The sequence below is a fragment of the Solanum stenotomum genome, chromosome 5 (assembly GCF_019186545.1).
Source record: "Solanum stenotomum isolate F172 chromosome 5, ASM1918654v1, whole genome shotgun sequence".
Lineage (NCBI taxonomy): Eukaryota > Viridiplantae > Streptophyta > Magnoliopsida > Solanales > Solanaceae > Solanum > Solanum stenotomum.
Genome location: NC_064286.1, coordinates 55,965,216 through 55,978,982, shown reverse-complemented (window position 1 = coordinate 55,978,982; position 13,767 = coordinate 55,965,216). Strand labels below are relative to the sequence as shown.

At 31.3% G+C, this 13,767-nt stretch overlaps 1 non-coding gene across 1 annotated transcript; it reads left to right on the top strand.

The window, feature by feature from the left end:
- Nucleotides 1–12,290: 12,290 nt before the first annotated feature.
- Nucleotides 12,291–12,407, top strand: LOC125866455 (U5 spliceosomal RNA). Its single transcript, XR_007446513.1, has one exon. It is a non-coding gene; the product is annotated as a U5 spliceosomal RNA (small nuclear RNA).
- The last annotated feature ends 1,360 nt before the right edge of the window (nt 12,408–13,767 follow it).

Sequence of the window (13,767 nt, the reverse complement as noted above, 5' to 3'; positions counted from 1 at the left end):
AAGTTGGATGACCACAAGCTAACTATTCGTTTATCACTTCCAAAGAATTCAGCTTGTGTTTTTTCTGAAGGGCAGCCGTGGTAAGCCACGTAACCGTCGTTTTTCCTAATGCAATATATTTGCCGTTTGGCGAAATCGGGTGCCATGAATGCCACAGTTCAATATATGCGATTAATAAAACAAGTAGACAATTAAAACATGTAGTCAAATAACTTAATCTTAAGGTTAGAACCATTCAAATCCCCAGCAGAGTCGTCATTCTGTTTTATTTAGAAAATATGTTTGGACTGGTTTTAAGAGTCGCCACTTAATTTTTAAGAAAAATCAAGAAAACTGTTGTTTTCAAAAGACTAAAACAGAAAATCTAATGAAAACTTAAAAGGGATTCGGGGTTCTTATTAGCATTTCAGAAAGGGTTTGAAAGCACCCGAAATGCCCGCTAATATGCGGTTATCCGACAATTAATTATTTGGCTAAAATATTTTAACTCATCTTGAATTGTAAAAGTGAAATACTCTATAGTTGAGACCATTTTAATAGAAAAATAATGAAATATTATCTAAGTGAAGTATTTCATAAACTTATTTATTTATTATTTATATATTTTTTTAGTCAAGTGAAAGAGGAATAATTTAGTTAAGCGATTAATTCAAAATGGATGTCTTTTGGGGATTTGAAGTTTCGAGACCTTAATATTAATTTTTAACAAATAAGCACATAATAGCAGTTAAATATATAGGGAAAGAGAATTTGGGCACAAATATGGTTTTCTTATCCGCCTTGGCCAGTATTTGGGCCTATTTTCGTTTTGGACCTTTTGACCCGATTTTTGCCACCTTTGTGCCTGTCCTAGACTAAATTTGAAATTTTATTTCTTTGGGCCTTAGGCCCATCTTCCACCTGTCCTAAATTCTAACGAGATAATAATAAATAAAATGACAAAGGCTTAGGCCAAAAATAACAAAATACAATTTATTTTTCTTGGAATTAAGAGTGGGCCTTTGTCCCCCTTTCTCATTTTTCGTCCATATCGACTTCGACTTTGTGTGTGTGGGGGGGGGGGGGGGGGGNGGGGGGGGGGGGGGGGGGGGGGGGGGGGGGGGGGGGGGGGGGTTAGTGTTAAATTTGCTGATAAAAAGATTGAGTGAATCTTTAACTAAATACTTAAAACATAATTAGACTGATTTAGTGACATGTTTGGCTTTTCTCATTTATCTAATAAAATTTTCACAAGAAATCTTCTTTAATTTTTATATGTTTTTTATACTCATATTGGGACCCAATTGAAGAAGCTTATTTCTATATATTCATCCACGAGAATCTTTCAAGCATATGAGGGGAAAAAAGCATGTTAATCAATTTGATTTATATGCTTTAAAATCAATTTAGTGATAGGCTTGATTCATCTCCTTTTTAAGTTCAATGTATAATCACAATATTAAAAAACGTAGAGATAGACATTTCAGATTAGTAGATATACGCTTGGAAGAATAAGATAATGGATTAAATCAACTAAATGAAATAAGCGAACTTTAGATAAGCTAGGGACTCTTAGATAAACCCTTAATTCTAGGGACTTCTCCAAAAAAATACAGTTTCCTAGGGACTCATAATCAGTAATTTCTTTCCATCAAGAGAACTTACACATATACATAATCAAAAATATTATTTGCTATATATATTATTTATTTGGAAAACAAGGTAAATAATTTAACCAGCTTTGGCAAGTTAGGTAAAATTTTAGTAAAAAATGTGTGAAACTTGCCTTGTAAAGTCCACCACTTCAATGAAAATTATTTGAAGTTGGTATTGGCAAGTTGTACCAAACTTCAGGTAAAAATGTCTAATGTTTGACCTTGTAAAGTCCACAAGTACTTCAATAAAAAAAAGTTTGAACTTAGCCTTGACAAGTCATACCAAACTTCAGACAAAAATGTCTAACGTTTGGCCACCTTCACAAGGCCATACTTCAGACAAAAATGTTCGAAGTTAAGCACAAATTTTCAACTTCAATTGTGTATATTTGAAGTTGTGCTCGCAGTAGAAAACTTGCAAAAATTAATTAACACCGACTATAAATTAAATAACTATCTGAAAAGGAGGTATTTGTACATGCCAATCGCCTGGTATTCCTTTTTGAGTTTGGACATTTTCTTTTGTATAGTCATTTGATATTTGAAATCTATCTAGCCTAAGCTGCTTCAGAGGATTCGGCAAAATGGGAGGAGCTGAGATAAGTGTAGGATGTTTAAACTTGAAAGAAGCTATCAACACTCTTTTAAAGCGACGAATCAGAGCTACACATGCACTCCGATCTTGGACCACCTAGAGGTTAGAGAGAAACTGAACAAATTGAGAAGTGTGAAAACTTACCAACTGAAGAAGCATCTCTCCAATAGAAAGGATTTGTCAGCAAAATATAAGAGTACAATCCATGTAACCTGAGAGAACAATTGAAGAGGGAAACATGGTTAGTAGCAAGACAAATTAAAGGGAATAGTACAGGGACGAAGGTACTTACTCTTGTTATCTGACACATGACCTGCACAAAAGAGTAGAAGCTCTAGGTTGTTGATGACCCAAAGCAATAGAAAGTGGAGGCTTGGATTAGTCTAAGGAGGCAACATATCTCAGGAGAAAAGAGGCCCTAACTGGGTAAGAGTTGGACTGGGCTTTAGGATATGGGTAGAAAAAATGTTATTCTTTTATGTGTTTATGTTATTTGGGCTCGGTATTGATTGGGCAATGCCCCAGGTGGTGTTTGATTTTTTATTTTGAGATCACTAATAAAATACGAAAATTTGCTTTTAAAAAATTCAATGGAATCTTTACTTCATTACATCATATAAAACGTAGAAAGGAGGAAGTGCTTTTTATTAACATATCAAATTAAAGGTATTTGAATCTACTTTCCAACTCCACCAATTTCGCGTCAATCCAATTTTTGAGTAAAAAGTTATGACCATTTTAGTAACTGATACAGTGCAGTGACGAATTAGCCGACGGAAAAACACTAAAAAGAGTCTTTTTGTCATTTTACCTCCAAGGAAACCCTAAACGAATTTCTTGACTAATATAAGGCTCAAAACAATCAGATTTTCATCTCTTAATCCATCATTCTCTTCTCTCTCAAACCCTAAGACAAAATCCTAAGGAAAAAAATCAAAGTAGAAGACTTCATTCAAGATTCTTCCAATCTTTTTAAAGATTCTTCTTCAAGGTAAGTCTTTCTCCAAGAATTCCATTCTTTTCTACTCAAATTACTCCATACAATTATGAATTACTAATGAAAATCATAATTCTTGGCCATAGAGATTTCAAGAAACTAATTCAAGAATCACAAGAAAGGTTTTCTTGATTGTTCTCCTTCAAGCTAGGGTTTCAAGGCTTCTAACCAAATTCTGTTTCAAGATTCTTCAAAATTCTTCAAGAACCTTGTTCTTCCATGTATGTAAGGCTATCAGAGTGTTGGAATAGTTCGTCCTCACACCCTACATCTTCTTTCAAATCAGTAAAAGAGTAATCTAGGATTCTACCCCTAGATTTGAGTATTCTTGAGATGAGTTAATTTTGAGTTCTAGAGTTCCTATTTCTTTTTGAAAGTCTACTCCTAATTATTGAATTGCTATATGTTATACATTAACATTCTTGAGTTGAGTCGTTCATGTCCATAATTCCGCATGAAATCTATGAATTGAGTTATAAATTTTGAGAAGCTTTTCAAAGCCAACAATTGAGTTTTAAACCGAGTTTTTGAGAAAATAAAGAAGAGTTTTGAGAAAAGTGTTTCTAAAACATGATTAGTATAACAATCGAGTATTCCATCAATGTATGAGCAGTATGGTATCTAGATATACCATCAATGTTTATGTTGTATGACTTTCCAAGTCATCAATGATCATATTAAAATATGATTTTGATATGTTTTTGAGAAAGAGTTTTCAAGTATGAATTGACTAAGAGTATAAAAAGGACTATGTATTTTCAAAGGTATCAATTTTTGCATTGATAAAAGAGAAACTGAGATTTCTAAATGAGTTATGAGTTCAAAAGATATTTCAAGAACAGTTACCTCTTTTAAGAGGGTAGTTTGAGCAATTATCTCAAACTAGAGGAAGAGTTATTTTTTAAAACATATGAGCATAAGTATATATTATTGGGAGTAGTATTCAGTACCGATATGGGGACGAATTCAGACAACTCAAAGTCCTCATAAACCATGTATGCCAACATAGGTAAAGTGTCATACTTTTTAGATGATTTCTTATTGTTTTTTAAGCATAGCTTAATGGATCCACTTAGTTGAGGTGTTCTATACCCCGACAAGGTCTAAGACAGTTCTGGCAGCGTGAGCAAGATGTTGTATCATCACGTAGCTCATAGTGATGATTGTCGGTTAGAGAATCTCCCAATAAAGTTAAAGTGTATTTCTATATATCACTTATTATATTGAGTTCAGAGATGAGAAAGTATTTTGTAAAGCTTTAAATGATTTTACTCTTTTATTTCTTTACATTCAGCTTGAGTTCATTGTTATCTATTGCAGTTCTTTCTTTCAGCTATTTGTTATTCAGCTATATTACATACTCCTACATTCAATGTACTGATGTCATTCGACCTGTATCTTTTAATGATGCAGATACAGGTTCTTAGGATCCTCAACAAGAGTCTATTGAGATCACTTCATCCGCTCATCGGCTTATGAGTGAGACCTCTTTGCTTTCATCATAGGACTCCAATTTTATGAGTCGCTAGTAGTAGTTCTTTGAGGAGTTGTGGGTCTTGTCCCAACACTCATATTTGTATAGTAGAGGCTTCATAGATAGATAGTTTTAAGGAGTCTTTCAGTATTCAGATATTTTATTTAAATCTTATGTTTCATACTCACTATATATTCATCGAAGTTTTGAGATTCAGTAAACTGTTTTTAAACGTTTATTTCAATTTGATGCTTATGTATGCTCAAGTTAGTCATCCGCTTGTAGTCATCCAGGATGAGGGTTCGCTTGGGGACTAGCAATGATTTTCGAGTCCCATCCATGTCCAGGGTGTAGGCTCGGATCGTGATAAAAAATATACGAAAAAGTTTGTGTCATGGAACTTCTTAGCACAAAGATGGTCAAATCATTTGCTTCCATTCAACAAGAAGAAATATCATAGCTCATTTCATCACTCTATTCCAATACACCTGACTCATTCATGAACTTAACCAATAAAAAAATTTTGTTTGTGAATACCGTAACTAGTAAGTCAATATCTGGAAAAATCATACATGATCGAAATAAGTTGATAATGTTGATAAAGGATGTTTATTCATTAATTGGAGGATTGGACTTAACTGATTTGTTCCCTTCCCAAAATAATGGCTCCATAACATCAGTGGAATGAAGTCAAAATTGTCAAAGGTGCATTCGAAGGTTGATGAAATCTTAGAGAAAATCATTAATGACCATCGTGATAATCGAGCAAAAGATAAGAAATGTAATGGTAAATGACGATTTGGTTGATGCATTACTTAGAGTAATGGAGAGCAGAGAATTTGGATCTCCTATCACAAATAAAAACATTATACAAGACATTCTTGTAAGTCTAGCGCATTTTTTTAAAAAAAAATAATGCATGTTATGAATCGAAAATTCAATCTTCATACGTTTAATTTTATATGCACGACATGTTTGTTGCTATGGAACTGAATCAGCTTCTTCAACAATAATTTGCGCATTTTTAGAAATGATTAAAAATCCACGTGTCCTGGAGAAAGCACAACTCGAAGTGAGAGAGCGATTGAATGGGAAAAAAAACATTTGATGATATTGATTTAGAAGATTTGAACTACTTGGAATTAGTTATCAAAGAAACACTAAGGCTACACCCTCCGGCTCCTCTAGTTCCAAGGGAATGTAGAGAAGAGACAAAGATCAATAGATACACAATACCTATGAAAACCAAGGTCCTAGTGAATGAATGGTCGATTAGTTGAGACTTCAAATATTGGCATGACTAAAAAAGCTTTATACATGAGAGATTCGAGAATAATACTATTGACCTCAAAGGAAATTATTTTAAATTTATTCCATTTGGTGCTGGAAGAAGAATGTGTCCCAGAATGTTATTTGGTTTAGTTAATATTGCACATCCTTTATCTCAATTACTTTATCACTTTGATTGGAAGGTTCCTCATGGAGTTATTTTGAATGATTTGGACACGATTGGAACAGAAGGATTAAGGCAAAAAGAAAGAATGATCTTTATTTAATTGCTACTCCTCATACTCTCTCGTAATAATAAGGTAATAGTGTCTTATTTTTTCTTCTTCTTTTTTTTTTGCATGATATATCTGTATTTTTCATACTTCTGAGTTGTGAATGGTAATATATATGTGAAATTAATAAGTATATTATACCCTTAATATATTTAGCGGTTATTTGTTAAGTCAATTGCGGATTTGTCATCTTCACTTTCTTCATATCATCATCTTCCACCACCACCACCTCGAGCAAACGGGAGTTGATCACTTCTGTGTCAGGTTTTGTAAAATAATCTGAAACCCTTCTCCTTTTTGTTGAGTCGGGTGTTGGCATGGGATATTAAAGCTCACGCCCTTTGAAGGTTGGTAGTGGTGGCCTAGGGTGTCAAATGGGCGGTTAGGTTGAAATTGAAAATATTAAAATGGATTGAAATAAAAATTGGGTTGGATCATGACCTGCCCAAGTTTACTTTGGGCTCAAATATGCTAAAAATCGAATTGGGTCAAGTTTACTTTGGGCTCAAATAAGAGTATTATCTAGGAAAAATTACATAAATGGGCTATAAAACTCAAAATAAATTACAGAAATCACATACTTTTAAGGTAAAATTACAATATATCCCTTAAAAAATTATAATTACAGAAATTCCTCAAACGGATACAATAATATAACCGCTGATACATTAATCTAATGCGCGAGATACATTAATCGTTAAGTAAGATACATTACATTTTATACATGATACACTAATCTGATGCCCGAGATACAATAATATAAGTGCTGATACATTAATCTGATGCGCAAAAATGAGGGATTTTTTAAATTTGTAAAACTTATAGGAGATAATGGTAATAGGTAAACTAAATGGTGGATTTCTGTAATTTTTCCAAATAATTACATGTGCATACCCCAATTCAAAGTAATTCAAGAAATACGCATTCTCTCTAAAAAAAAAATACAGTCCATACTGTATTTGCTGATAATTTTCGCACAACTGATACTCCCTCTGTTCCAATTTATGTGGCACTTTTCGTTTTACGAGAGTCAAACAGTTTAAGTTTGACCGGGAATTTTCGCATGAAATCTTCAACTTTTTTGAAATGAAATTTCTATATTTGTAAATTATGTAAAAAGTACTATAAGTCACAACAATTGATAATTCAAAATGTTTAAAAGATCTATGAAAAAATTACGGTCAAAGTTAGACTTGTTTGAATCTCGAAATTCGAAAAGTGCCACATAAAATGGGACGGAGGGAGTACTAAATTAGTATCATATATTGTATTTGCATCATTAAGGCTGATAATTTTGCTTAACTGATACTAAATCAATATATATATATATATATATATATATTGGTATCATTAAGGTTTCCCGTTAAGAAATTATTCATTAGTCAATGATACTATAAGAGTATATGTATATTGTTGTGGTATCATTAAGGTTTTTTATTCAGAAATTACTCATAAGTCAATGATACTATAAAAGTATCTACACATTTTTATGGTATCATTAAGGTTTCTTGTTCAGAAATTACTCATTAGTCAATGATACTATAAGAGTATATGTGTATTGTTGTGGTATCATTAAGATTTCTTATTCATAAATTACTCATTAGTCAATGAAACTATAAAAGTATCTATACAATTTTATGGTATCATTAAGGTTTCTTGTTCTGAAATTACTCATTAGTCAATGATATTATAAGAGTATATATATATAAAAAGAAAATATACTCTTTTCATCTCATATTACTTGTTCATATTACTAACAATATTTATCTCAAACTGCTTATCAATTTAAAAATTTAGATAGAATTAATTTTTTTAAATAATCAGTTTACCTTAAAATTAATTCTTATTGAAGTATAAATATTATTAAAAAAAATTAAAAATCCTACATCTTTAATCTTGAAATCGATGTATAAGTCAAATAAATAAAGTGTATTAAAAAGAAATCAAGGGTATATTAATAAAAGTATTTTTATTATTTATGATTTTCTTTTAAGGAGTATATAAAAGAAAAGGTGAGCCAGGAATATGAGATAAAGAAAGTATTTTGAAGAAATTTTAAATGTAAAAAGTGAGATTCAATTAAATAGATGAAAATAATAATAAAATCCTAGTGACTTCCGGGTGCTTGAACGCCCACGACCTTAAAATCCTAAATATGCCAGTAACGTTGCCTAATATTTCTACCTGAGTTCTGCTCTTTTCTTTTATATAATCATTTGATATATGAAATCTATGTATAAGAATCATACATGCATCTATAAAACTATTGCACAACAAACACATATATATAAAGCTAAGGTAGAAACATGTGATGTGTACTGAATAATTAAGGTTGAAAAATAAATATATAGCTTGATAAACTTATGTGATCTATTCAAGCAAAATCAAACTGATATGTTATTACTTATTCGAAACTATGTTAGCAAGTTTAGGAGAGAATGAGGATTGTATATGCACTACAAAAAACAAGAACAAGATAAAAGTAATAAATATTTTTTTTTAAAATCAATCACTTATTCATCATTCAATTAGATTATTGAGACTTATTTATTGATAATTCATACATTTATTTTTTTTGGAGGGATCATTAATCTCTTTTATTAAAAGATTATAACACGTATATATATTGATTACACTTTTCTTAAAAACGATTTTCTTGAAACAAGAAAAAAGAAAAGAGTCATTTAATTTGAAGCTTCCAAATATGATGTTTCCTTGAAACTTCGTTTATTTCTACAAAGGGTAACTGTCACTCTCACTTCTGGATATTATCATTACTTTACGTACGCATTTGGTTTTTCTATATATACTACAAATTCAGGAATATAACATTCCTAACTTTATGTTATACCATTTTTGTTAACTACTCTATCTTTATGATATCTTTTTCAAATCTCCTATAATCCTCTCACTGTCACATGATCTGTGGGTGAAATGGCATGTGTTATTTATGTAAAGACTATTATGATAACAATATGTCTCGATTATTATGAGTAGGTTAATGGTGAAAGAAATCGCGCAAGAAAACTTTTCGAATAGTGACTTCAAAATTTTAGGTTAGGCCAGTTTTAGACAGAATCTTAGCGAAGTGAGATCTAGAGTCATCAGGGAATGTGTGGGGTGATATGTCTAGGGTGGGTTATATTTTCTAGTAGTCAAGACATTAAGGAACCCGTAAGCATTTATGGAGTCAAATTTGAGTGAGTAAAACTTCCGAAATCAAACTTGGTCTAAGGGGATAGTTTGGGACGTCAAGAGAAGAATATATGTTCTGAAAAAGGGGTTTTCAGGGGTTTCCGAGTCTCTATAGTTCGTGTAATCTGCTATAGCGGGTGACACCCCACTATAGTGAGCGCGTGCAGGCGCTATAGCGGGACTACAATAGCTATAGGGTGATTGTTATAACGTGTCGAGTCGCTATAGCAGGGTAAGTCGGGATTTTATGCAGAAAAAGTCTCAAGACCTCCTATTTTTTGTAACATTGTTCTTGGGTTTTAGGGAGCGAATTAGGGCAGTTTCTATTTAATTTTCCACCAAGTTCATCGATAAAGGTAAGTTCATTACTCCCCCGTCTTTCAAATTGATTCTTAAGCCTTATAATCTAAGATATTACTCTTGGGGAGGGTTTTGACTTGATTTAATGATGGAAAAAGCTTTGGATTGGATAGAATGATCATGAATTGGTGTGGGGTAGGGTTTAGTATAAATCTGATATATTTAGGTCATTTTAGATTGATTGCTACATGCATTTATTGTTTTAGACCAATAACAAGGCAAGGCATTGAACAAGGGGAAAGTTCGGGTTCTTTAGAGTTTCTAAGAGGCTTGATTCGAGGTAAGTGATGGTTGTATGTTTTTTAATGTATTCATGTCTACTGCTTTATAGTATGCATGATGGGGAAAACATATGGAAAAATTTGAAACGACACCGTGTTTATAATCTCATGCAATGAACCTGTTTACTTTACTTGTTATTTCAAGTGTTATTGTTCATTGTGATTGTGATTGTGCATCTATGTTGTTTGTAATTGTTGATTGACTTGGGTACCACCCCAGTACAAGAATACTAACGGTTGGTTTGAATATCGCGCTTCATATGAATACAAATATTGATTAGCTCGGACCGATACACTATCAGTTTGTGTGTGGGTTCCTTGAAAGGATTAGGTATGTTAATTGTGGTTCCATGAGAGGATGGGTATTAATAATTATGTTCATGTGGAGCATGTTTCCGGTATTGATTGATTCATGATATTGTGATTGGAAGTCTATGTATTCGTGATTGTAATTATATTTGTTGGTCAGTGTTTACTATGTTGTAGTTATATGTTTACATTCATAATGTGGAATTGGTCATGTGATTTTATCATTACACTGTGATTGTGGTTAATAATGCACTCACTCTTTCCTTGCTGAGTACAGAGTATATTCAGGCAGCTGATATGAGACCTCAGTTGAAGGAAATTTGACCTTTCGAATCCAAGGACAAGCTACTCTTCCAGGTTGTGTTGAGTTCTTCTATCGTTTTCTTATTCATCTCTTCGGACATAAACTTTTGTACAATTCGTTATGTTATCTAGCTTTTGGGGTTGCATCCCCATAATTGATTAATTGGAGTTTTGGTATCACAACTTTATGTTTTAGGGGCTTTATTTTGGACAAATTTTGGCATTTGATTGAGTTTATGGAGGCTCAATTTGTTAATTGTTTTAAACTGTTTTTCTTAATTTTTATATCATGACTTGTTTTAGAAATGGTGTGTTGGGATGAATTTTGGGTTGGTAAATGGTTCTTCCACTGGATGATTAGTATGGATGTCACTCACGGCGATCTGAATCGTCACAATTATTCGACTATTATTCGATTTATCACAACTTGGCAAGTGTGGATGGTCCTTACTATAAATTTATGTACATGTTCGTAATGCATTCATTACGTAGATAAGTTATTGAATTAATAGTTAAAAAACTCTTTAAATTAAGTGTATTTTATTAAATGCACACCTAAATTATGAGAGTCTTAATCACCACCTCAAACATAAATTTTTTAAACTATTTACACCCCCCCCCCCCCGTCTCCTACTGGACAAGTTATTATTTATAATGATGCAATATTTATGATGCCCACGTGGGCATCTATATATCTTTAAAATACATTATTAAATAGTGCAGGGGGTAATAGGTCCTGCCCAAAGTTTGGGATTGTTACAGCAATTTCGATCAAAGTTCGAATATATTTCGAGCCCCTTTATATTTTTTGTTTCATGAAATTCTATCCAAAGTTTCCCTTCATTTTTACTAAAGTACCATACTCATGCTTGTGCTTGACTTGAAAAAGAAGAAGAAAACTCTCAAATAGTGATAGGCTTATGCAGTTGATATCGAGAAAAGCTTAAACATTATGTATTAATTTCATTTTTCCTTCTACTTTTTAATGATTAAAATCGTAATGATATGTGTATTGTATTATTTCTTTCTTTATTTTTTTTCCTTATGTATCTCTTCAGTGGTATATACCTCTTAAGTTTAATTTTTATATGAATTTTTTATTATTGTAACTCTATAATTTCTGCTGTTATTTATTTTTTACTTTAAAAAATAATATATCTATGTTATTTATTTTTAAATCATTATAAATTGCAACATTAAATATCGTGTTCTTTCACTTCTAATCACATGTAATTTTCTTATGTTTTTTCTCTATGGATTCGAATTGTACCTCTACACATTAATAGAAAGGTGTAATTATTTTATTTTATATATTTTTTATGTAAAACTCTTGAAAAATATTTTTACAAATTTACTGAGATTCACATTTATTCGATACAAACATTATTATATATAAAATACTGAATTATTTATATTTTTTATGATCACGCGAAGTGTAGATAAGTTCACATATTTTTAAAAGTTTTCATTCATTAACTTTAGTACCATGTAGAACGCAAGTCCCATATCGGCTACAAGAGAAGCTACAGCATGTGCAACCCTCGTAAAAACAGTTGCTTTGCTAATTGTAAAACTCACGCAGCCACGCAATGAACACATAGCGAACTATTCTTTCGCCTTTTACTAAAGAATATCGTGTGTGCGTTGCAAATAATGGCATACGCTAATTTTTGGAGGGATTCTCTTAGCTGAGATCCCCAACAATTCTAGCTTAAACGTATGTTGATTTGACTTTCATAAGTTCAAATAATGAAAACTAAACGACAAAATTATTGTGAAGGAACACGTGAGAAAATTAAAAATGAAGTTGAGAATTTTAGTTGCATCATTTTTTTTCACACATAAAAAGATTAGAAAATTTATTATTTGAGTTATTTTGTTTATAATAGACGAATAAGATTTAGATATCAAATGTTATTATAGACATATAATAGTTGAGAAAATTATCTTAAAATATGTGTAATACTTTATTTTGGTCTTTACTGTATTTCACTTGATTAAAATAGTCCTTAATATATAAGAAAGATGTTCATTTTAGTCTTTAATGTTTTCACTTGATTGAAATGTTCCTTAATGTATAACAAAAAATGTTCATTTGGTCTGTTACCCTAAATCTAACACATTTATAAAAAAAAGTATTAAATTTAATTATGGACTCTACGTGGCTAACAAATTTCATCATTATTGTCTTGTTAGTTAAATTTAATTTTATTATTTAATTTTGTTTAAATAAAACATTATCCATACGTAAGCACCATTTTGGTTAGTTGTTTATAAAATCATTGGTTTGGAATTTGGATAGATATTCTAACAACAAACTATTTAGCTTAGCTAGTTATATATCACATAATATTAGTTGAAATATACATGAGGTTTTACTGGTTATTGATGCTAAAAGGAGACATAGTTTAAATGACTAACATATATTTTATGTTATGATTACTTAACAACATGCATAAGAGTTTTTTCAATATTTTGAATAGAAAGTGTTTAATTTGAATACTGCATCATGTATTTAGCTATTTAATTGAAATATTTTCATAATTTGAGGATCTTAAATAAATTTTACCAGTAAGTTTAAGGACTGACAATGTACTTCACCAAACTTATATTTATAGAAAAAAGCTAATAATTCGGCACGTTCAATTTTTAGTTAGCAAAATGAATTAGAAGAACTCCAAAGGCAAAAATTGTGAGAATGGGAAATTTTCTTTTAATAATTGATTTATGACTAATACTTTAAACCAAAAGGTGATTTTCACTTTAGCATTTAGTTTTTTTTTAAATGAGAATTACCCAATCAAACTTGTACCCTTTTTTGAACTAGACACCTAAAGTTTGTTGCAGACATATTACCTCATGAAATTATTTTAAAGTAGCATATGTACCTCCTTTTTCGGTCATTCCCGGTTGTAATAAGGTAGGTGCAAATCACGCGCCAACCCTAATCTACAACATGTCATTAACTATTTAACTTTCAATTCTTTTCATTTTTGCCTTTAACTTTCTATTTTGATTTCTTTTAAAAAAAATTCTCTTTTCAATTTCTACTTTGCC